The sequence below is a fragment of the Oncorhynchus masou genome, chromosome 21 (assembly GCF_036934945.1).
Source record: "Oncorhynchus masou masou isolate Uvic2021 chromosome 21, UVic_Omas_1.1, whole genome shotgun sequence".
In the NCBI taxonomy this organism is placed as follows: Eukaryota; Metazoa; Chordata; class Actinopteri; order Salmoniformes; family Salmonidae; genus Oncorhynchus; species Oncorhynchus masou.
The window spans coordinates 29,020,291-29,037,147 of record NC_088232.1 but is presented as its reverse complement, the minus strand read 5'-3'; the positions used below and the strand labels follow the sequence as shown (position 1 = coordinate 29,037,147).

General features: G+C 42.7%; 1 protein-coding gene across 3 annotated transcripts in view; it reads left to right on the top strand.

Moving 5' to 3' along the window:
• The window catches only part of LOC135508061 (syntaxin-binding protein 6-like), a 97,164-nt gene that overhangs the window by 20,720 nt on the left and 59,587 nt on the right, over nucleotides 1-16,857 (top strand). The window lies entirely within an intron of this gene.

Sequence of the window (16,857 nt, the reverse complement as noted above, 5' to 3'; positions counted from 1 at the left end):
GATGGCAGTGGTATGAGTGTGTGTGTGTGTGTGTTTATTTGTATGGGTGTGTGTGTGTTGGTGGACCAACTAGAGGGGGCTGTACTGCATCTGATCCAACGTGTGCCCAGAGTGATTATCCTCACTGTCAGTGTTATCAGCCTGGACTTGAGGTAACATGCTAGAGAGACCACAGCCACATTGCAACACACGTCCCCTTCAATTCACCTACTAATACGCTCTCTGAAGAGCCTGTTTACTGCTGTAAACCTTAACCTTGAAGGCCAAAACTACCTTGCTGGTGCCACCGCGTCAAGACTCAGTGTAGTCTTCCAGTAAGTAATTACAACATGGTGCAATATGACAGTTGACACTCTTTTTACCCTGATGTCTGTAGTACTGCACAGCACTCCTCTTCACCATTTCCATATTGGTCAGATTATTATTATTTTTTAAATTCTTGTGCACCTTTTTCTTAGAACTTAAAGCACCTACAAATTCGTAACATGTTGTACGAAGTGGATTTGTAACATATACGAATTGCAAGAAGAAAAATAAATATTGATATATGCAGCCATGCAATCTCCATAGACAAACATTGGCAGTAGAATGGACTTACTGAAGCGCTCAGTGACTTTCAACATGGCACTGTCATAAGATGCCACCTTTACAACAAGTCAGTTCGTCACATTTCTGCTCTGCTAGAGTTGTCCTGGTCAACTGTAAGTGCTGTTATTGTGAAATAGAAACGTCTAGGAGCAACAATGTTTGAGCCGCAAAGTGGTAGGCCACACAAGCTCACAGAACGGGGCCGCTGATTGCTGAAAATCGTCTGTCCTCAGTTGCAACACTCACTACCTCGTTCCAAAGTTCCTCTGGAAGCAACGTCAGCACAAGAACTGGCCAAGCAGCAGGGCACAAGCCTAAGATCACCAAGAGTAATGCCAAGTGTCAGCTGGAGTGGTGTAAAGCTCGCCACAGTTGGACTCTAGAGCAGTGGAAGCACGTTCTCTTGAGTGATGAATCACACTTAACCATCTGGCAGTCCAACGGATGAATCTGGGTTTGGTGAATGCCAGGAGAACGCTACCTGCCCGACTGCGTAGTGCTAACTGTAAAGTTTGGCGGAGGAGGAATAATGGTCTGGGGCTGGAGTTTGGGTAAAGCCCTTTCCCGTTTCAGCATGACTATGCCCCTGTGCACAAAGCGAGGTCCATACAGAAATGGTTTGTCGATCGGTGTGTAAGAACTTGACTGGCCTGTACAGAGCCCTGACCTCAACCCCATTTAACACCCTCGGAATGAATCGCCCAACATCAGTGCCCAACCTCACTAATGTTCTTGTGGCTAAATGGATGCAAATCCCCTCAACAATGTTCCAACATCGAGTGGAAGAAATAAGACATTTTGGCTTGTGAACACTACTTTCAAAACTACTGGCTGAAATTATTCAAAACCTCTATAGCGTCGCTTTAAATATCACTGTAAATTTGTGATGCAAAGACTGTTGGTGGAATTTGTTGGATGGGGAAGAAGAATCCTCCGTTTGTCCCACTGACTGCTATGTGAATGGATGCACATTCACAATTCCATTCTGGGTTCCTTGTACATGTAGGTCTACTACTACATCTTGTAAGGGTTGTGCTTTGTGGGACAGCACAGATTCTGTCCCTCTATATGGCTCATCAGCTTGTAGGAGCTGTACACATTCACTACCGACTAGGCAATAATTTTCCATGGAGGGCCACATAAGAATATATTTTTGCCATCGGGTGCCAGGATCATATTACGGGACTATACGTCATGTGTATGACTGTTGACAGATATATCTACTGTAAATCACATCCAGATATGCTGCTTATTTTACTTTTTTAACATGCACATATATAAACCACACCCATGTTCTGATTTTTGTTGGTAATTTCATTATTAAACATGCAATGAACTACACAGAGGGAAATGTACACTGCATTCAGCACCACGGACAGAGCTCTTGTTATTGGGTATGAACAAAAACACCAAGAGCTCAACATTTAAATTTAAACTACTCAGTGTGAGGAGTGAAGTCTCTGATGGGCATTGACTAGATCGGTGAAATCGGGTATAGTTTCTGACGTCGCTATGAGCAGGATTGCTGAGTGGTGAGTCAGTAAGAGATGATCTGTGCCTTGACTTGTTATATTTCATCACTGAACATGTCTGTTCACATACATAGGTTGACCCAAACAGTACAAACAGAGTCTGGGCATGACTCTCTTTTTTTTCATCAAGAGATGCATAGAACCTCGTCAGTGACATTGTTTTAAATTGTTTTAAATAGTTTAAATAGTTCTCCATACACTGCATCAGACTGACGATCGAACCTCAAGTTGCAGATCAGTGGGAGCGTTGTCCACATTGAAGGTGAAAGGAGAGGAAACCAACAGCTGGTCATTTTCCAAGACTTTGAAATCCTCAAAACGACGAGGAAACTCGCTGTTCAAAGCACGCAGCAGCGATGTATACTTCTCCCGCTGGTCACCTGATAGGGAACAGACTAGTAGTGTCGGAAGGTGGGTGAGATTGTTGGCTTCTACTTAGCGATGTATACTTCTCCCGCTGGTCACCTGATAGGGAACAGACTAGTAGTGTCGGAAGGTGGGTGAGATTGTTGGCTTCTACTTAGCTGGTCAGGAGGATTAATTTTCCCTTGAAGGTTTTGACAAGGCTGATGAGGCTGATCAGTTCATTCATGGGGACCATGATGTCCACGGTGAAGGTAAAAACAGCCAACCATTCTTTATCTTGCAGTTGATACTCGGCAATCTACCACTTCAGATTGGCGCTCCACCAACGTTCGGTCAATAAAATAAACTAACATAACTCAAGTAGCAGATATAGGATAGGTAGAAAGTGGCCTTTTCTGTAATCGACAGGCTGGAGATAAACTGTATGACAATGTAATTCGACAGACATTTTTTACATAATGCAGGTTTCTCCGATCAAATATCCTAAATGGACTTTATGGATTGGAGAAGGAGTTTCACCCCATTGTCCTGATCAGTGGTTTCATGTTTGTATCTGTAAAAACAATTGAAAAGCTCATCATAGTGAAAAATAAAATACTTCTGCTTTTCCAGCTGTGTAAACACATTGCAAATAGACTCACGATAACTCCTGATAAGGTTGGGTAGCTGATATTCAGTGCTTAAATAGCCAACTTTATTAGTCATAGGTATCAGGACTAATTAAGCCAGTGCAATGGCCTGTTTTACAAACAGTCGGTTACCACGTGGATGGGCATTCATAAAATTCCGTTGTGTAAGCACAGTCCGCACGGACCGCTGCCTTTTGGCTGTCACCTCCACGGACATTGGTCCAGACCAAATCTGAACCAATGATCGATGTTTATGTTTGGTTTAGCTGTTGTCAGGACCAGACTTGATTTGGTCCAAACTTTGACCTCTATAAATGACTTGTTTTCAACTTTCATTCAGAACTGAAAATGAACCTGATTTCAACAGCCGGATTTTTTGTTGTTGAAAATGACGACCAATCGAAAGAACAGCTGATTCTTGGTCGACCACCATTTATGATTTCTTTTGTTGTCATTGACAGCCATACTTCTGTGCGTCCTTGTGTGTGGGAAAACCTCAAGGATGATTTGACAATCCCATGACTGCTGCTCCAGTGGTACAGAACAGTAGGCAGTGAGGCCCATCAAAATACAGAGGCACTTTTATTATGTAAGAAGCTATTGACACGCCTTTGGTACAGTAAGGCTACTGTGTTGACATGGCCACCATACTGACCTAGGATCAGTGAGCCCAGAGCGCTCTACTGTACTTCACTTTCTCTGGCCACTGAACGTAGTGTACCGCTACAGCCAGTGACCCCAGGCAAGATGGATGCCGTTCAGATCGGTCCAGTCAGTCCATTACTGGTATAATGCCCTACTGCATGTCTTTACTCAAGCAGAGAGTAGAGCATCCTTTCATTCAGACTATATTTACATTTCATAGAGATCTCTCAAAGAACATTGTCATGAATGGTCTCGTTACGTTTGCATACAATGCACTTTATCATGACACATAACCGTTATTGAATAAATGTCACCAAGTAGCCTGATTTTAATTTATTGGTGCTCAATGCACAGTGAAATTAAATTACTGCCAATGTTGGTCTTGACAAGGTGTTCTTTACAGCGTTGATCTTAAATCAATTCACGCTCAAGGCCATGATTTTGTACAATTGACTTCTAGCAACAAGAAAGCTAAAAGTTTAAAGGTGTGTGTTTTGTTCACTGAGTGGGAGTTGTGGGTGTGAATGGGATGGATGTTCTGTTGTTCTCAGGGAGATGTGCGGTCGGTGCATTCTTCACTGAACCCTATAGGCCTGGACAAGATGCTGCGACTGCACTTCTCCTTGTTGTCTTTCACTTCTGTCTCGGCAGGAACCACACGAACGCTCGCTGACTTGACTGTTTGGCCAGGAGGGCCATAACTAGCAAGTGAGTCAGTGTACTCTGGGATCATCAAGTAGAATAGTGTTACTTAAATGACTCCACTACAGGGCATTTCCTGGAGCATTATTTTCCTCAAATCAATGGGCTGGCTATTAAAATGTACTATCGCTGCACTGTCAGTGTTATAGGAATGCATTAAACAGGGTGTAATGTATACACTGTTGGATTAATGTCTGGAAACTCTTGCACTGCTTTTTATAAAATGGGTTTGAATTGGTGGAAATGTAGTCAGACATTGGAAGGAAGTTGGGACATAAACAGTGGTACAGTGGATGCTGTTGTTGCTGTGTGTGTGCTCTATAAGCTTGTATAAAAGGACATTGATCTCAGTCTCTGTCACTCACACAAACACAAACCTAAAGGATAGTGCATCAGGGCTTCGTACTCCGTATGAGAGAGAAGGAAAGTGCTGGCGCAGTGCCAGGAACCCAGGCAGGGCCAAGTCAGTGGGATCAGACTTTGATCGCTGTGTTCCCATGTTTGTCTCTCTCCAGTACTGAATCTCAGGGCTTTTACACTGGGCAGGACAGCTAAACAAGTGTTGAAGACTATATTGACAAAGTACAGTATAAACAAAGGGTAAACCAGCACCTTTGCAGTTTTGGATGTTCTTGTATCGTTTGCCCGTTTGTCTGTCTGTGTGTCGGAGGCTGGTCAGGGCTTAAGGGAGTTAATAGCAGGAAATGAGGAGCAGGCAGTGATATGGAGCCGTTCCTGTCTGATCAATACACAGCAAGACCATGTCATGTCACACTAACAAATCTGTGTTTTTTTTGTGTGTTTTGTATGCTAAGTGCTTATGCAGGTGTACGTTTGTGTGTGGGAGCACATGCTTTTGTATGCATGTGCTTGTGTGTTAACCCTGGTGTGGATGACCATGGTTGCATGTGTAAAGGGTCTCTGTGTGTGTCTCTCTTTGTGTGTGTTGACATTCCAGCAGCCTATCTCCCTGTAGGTATATGTGAACCTGAGACATCCTCCGTCGCAACGTTACCTGAACGCCCATCTGCGGCCTGCGAACCGTTAGCTGTCTTATCGGCTGCTATCTGAATAGACAATCGGACAATTTATTTATTTTTTATTATTCATTATTTTTTCTTCTTGGGCCTCTAACTATATCTATTGTTTTTATTTTTGTTGTTGTGTGATTTGGATTAATCCCCTCTACCACACGGAACCCCACTAATCTACTGACGGAACGCAAGAGGTGGCTAATAACAGACGTCCATCCTATGCTAGCTTGCTACCGATGGCCTGGCTAGCTGTCTAAATCGCCGTGACCCCAACCAACCTCTCCACTCTCCAGACCCTTTTGATCACTCGACTAAGCATGCCTCTCCTTAATGTCCATATGCCTTATCCATTGCTGTTCTGGTTAGTGTTTATTGGCTTATTTCACTGTAGAGCCTCTCGTCCTGCTCACTATACCTTATCCAACCTATTAGTTCCACCACCCACACATGCAATGACATCTCCTGGTTTCAATTATATTTCTAGAGACAATAACTCTCTTCATCACTCAATACCTAGGTTTACCTCCACTGTATTCACATCCTACCATACCTTTGTCTGTACATTATATCTTGATGCTATTTTATCGCCCCCAGAAACCGCCTTTTACTCTCTGTTCTAGACGACCAATTCTTATTGCTTTTAGCCGCACCCTTATTCTACTGTTCCTCTGGCGATGTAGAGGTGAATCCAGGCCCTACAGTGCCCAGCTCCACTCCTGTTTCCCAGGCGCTCTCTTTTGACGACTTCTGTAACCATAATAGCCTTGGTTTCATGCATGTTAACATTAGAAGCCTCCTCCGTTAGTTTGTTCTATTCACTGCTTTAGCACACTCTGCCAACCCGGATGTTCTAGCTGTGTCTGAATCCTGGCTTAGGAAGACTACCAAAAATTCTGACGTTTTAATTCCAAACTACAACATTTTCAGTCAAGATAAAACTGCCAAAGGGGGCGGTGTTGCAATCTACTGCAAAGATAGCCTGCAGAGTTCTGTCCTACTATCCAGGTCTGTACCCAAACAATTTGAACTTCTACTTTTAAAAATCCACCTCTCTAAAAACAAGTCTCTCACCGTTGCAGCCTGCTATAGACCACCCTCTGCCCCCAGCTGTGCTCTGGACACCATATGTGAACTGATTGCCCCCCCCCCCCCATCTATCTTCAGAGCTCGTGCTGCTAGGCGACCTAAACTGGAACATGCTTAACACCCCAACCATCCTACAATCTAAACTTGATGCCCTCAATCTCACACAAATTATCAATGAACCTACCAGGTACCTCCCCAAAGCCTTAAACACGGGCACCCTCATAGATATCATCCTAACCAACTTGCCCTCTAAATACACCTCTGCTATCTTCAACCAAGATCTTAGCGATCATTGCCTGCATCCGTAATGGGTCAGCGGTCAAACGACCTCCACTCATCACTGTAAAACGCTCCCTGAAACACTTCAGCGAGCAGGCCTTTCTAATCGACCTGGCCGGGGTATCCTGGAAGGATATTGATCTCATCCCGTCAGTAGAGGATGCCTGGATATTTTTTTTAAATGCCTTCCTAACCATTTGAAATAAACATGCCCCATTCAAGAAATTTAGAACCAGGAACAGATAGCCCTTGGTTCTCCCCAGACCTGACTGCCCTTAACCAACACAAAAACATCCTATGGCGTTCTGCATTAGCATCGAACAGCCGCCGTGATATGCAGCTGTTCAGGGAAGCTAGAAACCATTATACACAGGCATTTAGAAAAGCCAAGGTTAGCTTTTTCAAGCAGAAATTTGCTTCCTGCAACACTAACTCAAAAGTTGTCGGACACTGTAAAGTCCATGGAGAACAAGAACACCTCCTCCCAGCTGCCCACTGCACTGAAGATGGGAAACACTCACCACTGATAAATCCACCATAATTGAGAATTTCAATAAGCATTTTTCTACGGCTGGCCATGCTTTCCACCTGGCTACTCCTACCCCGGTCAACAGCACTGCACCCCCCACAGCAACTCGCCCAAACCTTCCCCATTTCTCCTTCTCCCAAATCCGTTCAGCTGATGTTCTGAAAGAGCTGCAAAATCTGGACCCCTACAAATCAGCCGGGCTAGACAATCTGGACCCTTCCTTTCTAAAATTATCTGCCCGAAATTGTTGCCACCCCTATTACTAGCATGTTCAACCTCTCTTTCGTTTCGTCTGAGATTCCCAAAGATTGGAAAGCAGCTGCGGTCATCCCCCTCTTCAAAGGGGGGGACACTCTTGACCCAAACTGCTACAGACATATCTATCCTACCATGCCTTTCTAAGGTCTTCGAAAGCCAAGTCAACAAATAGATTACCGACCATTTCGAATCTCACCATACCTTCTCTGCTATGCAATCTGGTTTCAGAGCTGGTCATGGGTGCACCTCAGCCACGCTCAAGGTCCTAAACGATATCTTAACCGCCATCGATAGGAAACATTACTGTGCAGCCGTGTTCATTGATCTGGCCAAGGCTTTCGACTCTGTCAATCACCACATCCTCATCGGCAGACTCGACAGCCTTGTGTTCTCAAATGATTGCCTCGCCTGGTTCACCAACTACTTCTCTGAAAGAGTTCAGTGTGTCAAATCGGAGGGTCTGCTGTCCGGACCTCTGGCAGTCTCTATGTGGGTGCCACAGGGTTCAATTCTTGGACCGACTCTCTTCTCCGTATACATCAATGAGGTCGCTCTTGCTGCTGGTGAGTCTCTGATCCACCTCTACGCAGACGACACCATTCTGTATACTTCTGGCCCTTTGGACACTGTGTTAACAACCCTCCAGGCAAGCTTCAATGCCATTCAACTCTCCTTCCGTGGCCTCCAATTGCTCTTAAATACAAGTAAAACTAAATGCATGCTCTTCAACCGATCGCTACCCTCACCTGCCCGCCTGTCCAACATCACTACTCTGGACGGCTCTGACTTAGAATATGTGGACAACTACAAATACTTAGGTGTCTGGTTAGACTGTAAACTCTCCTTCCAGACCCATATCAAACATCTCCAATCCAAAGTTAAATCTAGAATTGGCTTCCTATTTCGCAACAAAGCATCCTTCACTCATGCTGCCAAACATACCCTTGTAAAACTGACCATCCTACCAATCCTCGACTTTGGCGATGTCATTTACAAAATGGCCTCCAATACCCTACTCAACAAATTGGATGCAGTCTATCACAGTGCAATCCGTTTTGTCACCAAAGCCCCATATACTACCCACCATTGCGACCTGTACGCTCTCGTTGGCTGGCCCTCGCTTCATACTCGTCGCCAAACCCACTGGCTCCATGTCATCTACAAGACCCTGCTAGGTAAAGTCCCCCCTTATCTCAGCTCGCTGGTCACCATAGCATCTCCCACCTGTAGCACACGCTCCAGCAGGTATATCTCTAGTCACCCCCAAAACCAATTCTTTCTTTGGCCGCCTCTCCTTCCAGTTCTCTGCTGCCAATGACTGGAACGAACTACAAAAAGCACTGAAACTGGAAACACTTATCTCCCTCACTAGCTTTAAGCACCAACTGTCAGAGCAGCTCACAGATTACTGCACCTGTACATAGCCCACCTATATTTCAGCCCAAACAACTACCTCTTTCCCTACTGTATTTAATTAATTAATTTAGTTTGCTCCTTTGCACCCCATTATTTTTATTTCTACTTTGCACATTCTTCCATTGCAAATCTACCATTCCAGTGTTTTACTTGCCATATTGTATTTACTTTGCCACCATGGCCTTTTTTTGCCTTTACCTCCCTTACCTCATTTGCTCACATCGTATATAGACTTGTTTATACTGTATTATTGACTGTATGTTTGTTTTGCTCCATGTGTAACTCTGTGTCGTTGTATGTGTCGAACTGCTTTGCTTTATCCTGGCCAGGTCGCAATTGTAAATGAGAACTTGTTCTCAACTTGCCTACCTGGTTAAATAAAGGTGAAATAAAATAAATAAATACTCCACCAAGAAAAGAAGGCCTGACAAACATGAACGAATTGATCTCAAACTTGAATTGGGACCAATCTGTCACTGATTTTATGAACGTTAGCCGCCTCCCCCTTCACCTTCATAGATGATTTATTATGTAGGGAGATGGATTGGTGTGTAGCCCCACAGGCATATTTGTAGACTAAGCTTCTTAGCTGTAGTGAATAGGTAGGTCAAGAAAGCTGTCTGAACTTAGTTATCAAGTCTGAATCACAGCAGAAATCCTCCCCACCATGATTATGTATTCACATGTGATTTTGCAGAGAGGTCAGTGTAACCCACACGGTCCAGATGGAACGAGGATGGATGCATATTTATTTAGAGAGAGAGAGATGAAAAGCATTGACACCATCTGCGCTACAAGATGGATGACAGTGCTTTTAAAGGCAGGTATCCATCAGGAAAGGTTACACGGAATCTCTCAGCACTTCAAAGTCGCATATAGTTAACTTAAGAAATATTGGATCATTGTACTTCTCCTCTCTAACTCTCTCCCAGGTCGTTGCTGTATGAAAGTGTTTTCAGGCATCTTACCTCGGGAAAGTAGTCGTGACGAGAAAGTCAAACTTGGATTTACATTTCTTTGCCAGTATTTGAGAAATGTTCCTGAGTGTTTAGCTTGAAATGCAGTCACAATGTTCTCAAAGTCTTGACAAATAAGTGTTTGTGGAGGTGCGACTTGGTTGGTCTGGTCTTGGTTTTGAGGAATGTTCTGTATTCTTCTCAAGGCTGATGATTCAGTAAGCCACTGCAGATTGATGCGGCACTTTGCTTTCAGTATTTAGAGTGGAGAGAAAGTGCAGGACTCCGTCAGCCACATCAGCAGGATGGTGTCTGTGTGTAGGACTGTATGTGCCTGTATGTGTGTGCAAGCTAGGCTTGGGCGGTATACCGTATACCGGGGTATTTGGAAAAAGCAATAGGATGGTTTCTCAATACTGTAAATACCTTCAAAAGAAATAGTTTTGAAGTTTTTCAATAGATTTGAATATTTGTAGCTACTTAAGTTAATACCTGCAGTCAATTTGTGCAATATGTTAGCTGAAGCATATTGCGTTCTTCTTCATTTCACCTGTCACATTGTGAAGCTTAGCGTAGTTCCCCAGAACAGTCACGTGTTCGTAAATAGCACAACGGGAGGAAGCAGGAGCTGGTGAGTCTATAGTGTTCTATAACTATTGGAGAGTCTCCGTTGTGCGGTGCACATGAAGTGATTAAGTTACACTTATATGCAATTCACTACTAACATCAGATATCTTATGGCTTTCTGCTCAAAGTCAAAGAGCTCTGGATGAGTTTTTTTTCCTGTGCTTCCTATTAGTATTTTTTTCCTGTGCTTCCTATTAGTATTTTTTTCCTGTGCTTCCTATTAGTATTTTTTTCCTGTGCTTCCTATTAGTATTTTTTTCCTGTGCTTCCTATTAGTATTTTTTTCCTGTGCTTCCTATTAGCAGTTTTTCCCTCCATTCTTCTCCCCTCTGCTCAGTGTACGCGTCCTGCTCTTCCTTTGGAAAAAAACATTCATCACAACTTTGTTCCTTTAAAAAAAAAAATCTCAATCCCTTTCGCTTGTAAATGTCCACACTCACTGAAATGACATTGGGTAGCTACTAGCTATGCTTGGATAACTTTATGAGCTGGATTTGCCTGTCTGCAATTAGTTTGTTGTAGCTTAATTTTTTTAGAACATCGTCGATGTGATTTCACTATTTTATGCTAATTCTGTTAGCGTTCTGGTAATAAAGGCCTTTACTTGTGTTTTTAGTACCCCCTTGTGTGCTATACCGGTAAATATATAAATATATATAAATATATAAATACCATAAATCCTGGGATGAGTGAAGGACAGTAATGAAAATCTGGATACTGCCCAAGCTTAGTGTGTGCCAATGCCAGTAACTGGGTCTAGTTAGATTTGTATGCACCAGTGGTTGCCAACCTTTTTTTGAACAGTTGCACAACTTGATGGGATATAACATTCTGTGGCACACCTAAAACTTCTCTATGAATTTATTTAGTGGTAATGACCTCCATTTCATCTGATCCATACTGCAAACCTATTTTCTGTGACAAAATTCCATGTCACGTTTATACACTGCATGACCGAAATGTCACAAGGAGCAAGAAGGTAGAGACAACAATACATCACACAAAGCAGCCACAACTCTCAAGACTGTCCACGATTGAGTCTTTGAATGAAGAGATTGAGATAAAACTGTCCAGTTTGAGTGTTTGTCGCAGTTTGTTTCCAGTCGCTAGCTGCAGCGAACTGAAAAGAGGAGCGATCCAGGGATGTGTGTGCTTTGGGGACATTTAACAGAATGTGACTTGCAGAATGGGTGTTGTATGTGGAGGATGAGGACTGCAGTAGGTATCTCAGATAGGGGGGAGTGAGACCTAAGAGGGTTTTATAAATAAGCATCAACCAGTAGGTGTTGTGACGAATACAGAGAGAACCCGTTTACAGAGGAGTATAGAGTGCAGTTATGTGTCCTGTAAGGAGCATTGGTGGCCGAATGGTAAAAAAAAACATCTAGCCACTCGAGAGCACCCTTATCTGCCGATCTATAAATTTTTATTTCTTTATTTTACCAGGCAAGTCAGTTAAGAACAAATTCTTATTTTCAATGACGGCCTAGGAACAGTGGGTTAACTTCCTGTTGAAGGGCAGAACAACAGATTTGTACCTTTTCAGCTCGGGGGTTTGAACTTGCAACCTTCCGGTTACAAGTCGAATGCTCTAACCACTAGGCTACCCTGCCACCCCAAATGATGTGTCTGTAATCTAGCATGGGTAGTATGGTCATCTGAATTCGGGTTAGTTTGACATGTATATAAACTCCTCCATTACAGCTCGAGCCACTTGGCAGCCCAGTGACTTTACTGTGGTCATTTCTTTGGCTGTGTAGAAGTAACATGTTTTTGTTTAGCAGTAGGGATCCCATCTCTTTATGACTTGAACTCTGATAGTTGAGGAGAAGAGGAGGTGGTGTGTTATTTAGATTTTTTTCTTTTACATTCCTCTCTCCTCCCCACCTTGCCCTTTGGCTGCTACCTCTCCTCAGCTCCTGATTTAAGGCTGCATGGAGCCTGTGAGGGTCTCTTCTCACACTGGAGGGGAACAGAGGAGAGGGGATATTTGGACAAGGAGTTAGTGCTTTGAGTTCCTTCCAAGATTTTAAATCTATAATGGGGCAGACTTTTATTGAATATCTATGCATCAGACAAATGATCTGGAGATGGCATACTGCTATATATTTGAGTTAGTGTGCCAATGTTGTGTACTTGTGTGGTGTAATGGATCAGAGCTAATAAGCTTATGTTTACAAAATGTAAAATTCTTGATGCCATGAGGATGTTTGTTGCTTGTCTTCACTGCAGTGGAAAACTCAGCATGCTTTCTTGTAGATGCCACAAAAATGAATTGTATACGTTTTATTGCACCCAAGTCTGAGTGAGGCTTTTAACAGCTTGGCTCAAGGCCAAATAAGAATATGTTCACAATCTTCTCCATGAGACTAGTAAACAAGCTCCTGGGGAGGCAGATAGCCTAGTGGTTAGAGTGTTTTGGCCGAATCCCCGAGCTGACAAGGGAAAATTGTCGTTCTGCCCCTGAGCAAGGCAGCAACTGTTCCCTGGGCGCCAAAGACGTGGATGTTGATTAAGGTAGCCTGCCGCACCTCTGATTTAGAGGGGTTGGGTTAAATGCGGAAGACACATTTTAGGTGAATACATTGTTGGACAACTGACTAGGTATCCCCTTTTCCCTCATGTCCTGTAGCTTTGGAGTGCTCACCAATGCCCATGTTTGACTTACAGTAACAACAAGTGGAGTCGGCTGATTCCAAACTCTTAACATGTAGCAGAGGATGCATCTGACGGAGGCGTTTGGAGCCAGACAAACTCGAGTTTGGATGTCTTTTCTCTGCTGAGATATGTAGTTACTTTCTAAATGATTGAACGTCATGGTGGTTAATGTTTCACAGCTTGTGTTGAGCTGATGCTCTTAGGGGACACCGGCACAGAGGATAACAATGATGTGATTGGATAGTTAGATACATAAGGGCAACCGCTCAGCCAAAGTGCTGTATCATGACCAGAGTTGAACCAAAGGTACATTTCCTCTTTGCATTTGAAACTGACATAGCAGTCCTCAGGATGTTTTCGGCTGTTTGGTGGTACCAGAGCTTCATCTGTGAGGTGTGCAGTGGGTTAAAATAAACTGACAGCATTGAAAATGTAGGGAGGATGAAAAAAACAGTCCTATACAAAGTCTCTGTAGTGGCTGTTGTAAAAGGCAGCCATGCATATAATTGGCCAGTGCCCTGTACTTGTCAAACGGAAAGCCTTCATGACTTAACACTTAACACTTAATAGCCTGCTTTATTTACAGCTTCTCAGTTACTTCCAACCACTTTCTACTTCAGCAGTATTAAACTGCCTCAGATGTTTGGAAATATAATTTTGAGAATTAAGGCTGGCCAATGATGGACCAATATTTAATGCCAGCTTTTGACCACATGTAGTATTTTTATTTATTCATTCATTAGTTCATATTAATATTCTAGAGCAAAGTATCTAGTGCTACGTGAGACTGTTGTAGAATGTAGTAATCATAGTGACCCTTTCCCTCGAGTCCACTCAAAATAAGCCAACAAAACCAATGTCTTATTTAAACCTTGGGATCAGACCCATTTTTTACATTTTTGCCTAAAATGACATACCCATATCTAACTGCATGTAGCTCAGGACCTGAAGCAAGGATATGTATATTCTTGATACCATTTGAAAGGATACACTTTGAAGTTTGTGGAAATGTGAAATTAATGTAGGAGAATGTAACACATTAGAGCTGGAAAAAGATGATACAAATTTTTTTTAATTTTTTTCCATCTTTGAAATGCTAGAGAAAGTCCTTTAATATAATATTGCAGTTTAGGTGCAATTTAGATTTTGCACATTAAATGGCAGCAGTGTGTGTGCAAAGTTTCAGATTGATCCAGTGAAGCATTGCAATACTGAACAATATTTTGTATCAAGTCTGCCCAAATGTTAATCAATTGATACATTTTCAAGTGCGTAACTATAGAGAACATATATTTTGTATTACCATATATATTTTTTAAAAGTTTACACACTCCTAGGAATGTCGTACATGCTGGATCATTTGCTTATACTCTAACTTTCACACATCTAAATGGCTGTGCGGGTTGTGTGTAGAGCCAGAGACTTCAACGCATTAAACTGTACATTTGTATATAAAATGGGATTTTTATCAAACTATGCTACATTTTATTTCCCGGATCCTCAGGGTGACAAATTAGAGCAACATTACTGAATGTAAGTACATTATTTAACTTCAGAGGTGAATGTATCAAACCAGTTGCCATGATAAATCTTTTTAGTTGTTGTACACTCTCCTCAAACAATAGCATGGTATCTTTTCTTTGTAATAGCTACTGTTAGTTGGACAGTGCAGTTAGATTAGCACAGATTTAAGCTTTCTGCCCAAGTAAGACATGTCTATGTCCTGGGAAGTTTTCTGTTACTTACAAAATCATGCTAATCACATTAGCGCATGTGAGCTTAACCGTCCCATTATAGGGACACCGATCCTGTAGAGGTTTTAAAGTTTCCCTGCCCTTGATTTGGTCTTTCTAAAAATAAAAAAACAACAGGAGACCACAGCCATGCGGTCTGAATGGTTTGGGTCTGGTTCATTCATTTGTCTGGTATGCTTAGTGACAATTCCATGCTCCTGCAGGATAGGAGGATGTCTTTGGAGAGGGAGTTTTCCAGGGACTTAGCATCTGATAGGCCTTACTGGAAAAAGAGGCTTCGAAGATGTGGAAAATGAGTGGTGTGGTTTACCCAAACGCTTTTAATAGGTCTTTGGTTTTTACAAAATCCTGACCATTTGAGGAGAGAATATATATAATGTTACATTACAAATATTGATACAGATTTCGTATTCTATAGCCTTCAGAGTTAATTTTTTAAGGCGTAGCCTTCAGAGTTGGCTATATGGTAAAAGACAACGCCATGACTTCTATCGTTCCAAACTCAACTTTTTTTTGACTGTACTACATAGTGTAAGCATTAACACATTTTAAATTTATTTCCAGTAGGAGCAGAAAGGTCATTGAGGCAGCAGCTCAAGTTCCCCCTGTTTTCAAATAGGTTTATAATTTTAAGCCATGCTGTGCATGAATATGCCATGCTAGGAACAATGCAAAACAAAGACTGTGGATCCAGCTCACAGTAAATCACAAAGTTTGCCCTATCTCAGGATGTTACATGAGCCAAATGCTTATTCCACAACTCTTAATTCCACACACACACTCATATATGGCTCTCAATCTTCCCAAGCGGCGGTGGGAGTGTAATTTGTGCCGTGGACTGATATACACCCCCCCCCCCTTGTCCAACAGAGGGGTGCCATCCGAGACCCCCAGTGCTGCATTAATAAAACATTGAGAGAGACGCCATCATGAATTAGTCACAACCTCTGGATGATTATGGCTCCCGGTGCTGTCCCTGTCTTTCCCTCTCTTTGGGATCGCTCCAGGGCTCATGTTTCTCAGTGCCTCCTGCCTGTTTTAGAGAAGCCTCTGTTGCTTTCGGATGCTCCCAGTTGAGGCAGATCTAGTTTCCGCCACGCAATAGATCTCAGATTGAACTGTCTGTCACACTACAGAGGCAGTAGGCAGGAGGCTACTATCTCCCTACAAAAATCTGTGTCTCTCTGGTACAAAGGACTCAGGAATATATACATTTCACTGACCCACAGAGAAGCCCTTTTGTAGTGATATTGTGCTCTTGTCTTACTAGGCCAAAGTGGCAGGGTGTTTTCTGATGTAGTACTCCTCTCAGTATCAGCATCTTCACCCCACTGGTTTCCCCATGAGGGAATAACGTCATTGGAAACTAGAATGATTGATTTGAAATGAAGTTTCTTCATGATACACTAAGAATGATTAAATGGAATTCAGCCCTCATGCTTTCCTTTCTTTCAGTGAGGGTTTTGCCCCTTTACACTCTCTTCCGTTTGCACTGCAACCAAAGTCCGCTGAACCAGTCCCACGAGTATGGTCTCCTAGTGCCTCTGAATATAGATTACATTGGGGGGAAAACTACCCTATCTGTCTTAACAAAATGTTGCTTAGGGTCGTTGTCAACCCAAGCCAATTCCTCAGGACGATGAATTGGCTCATTGGCAGGTTGTAACTTATTGTCAGTGTCAGAGAATTATCGATCAGCTTTTTGCAGAACAGTCTGCACTTTTCTCTTTCGCAAAAGCAAATATTTGTTCTGCTCTCTCTCCGGCCTTGTGGGTTGGTAACGGGGAATAACAAATAC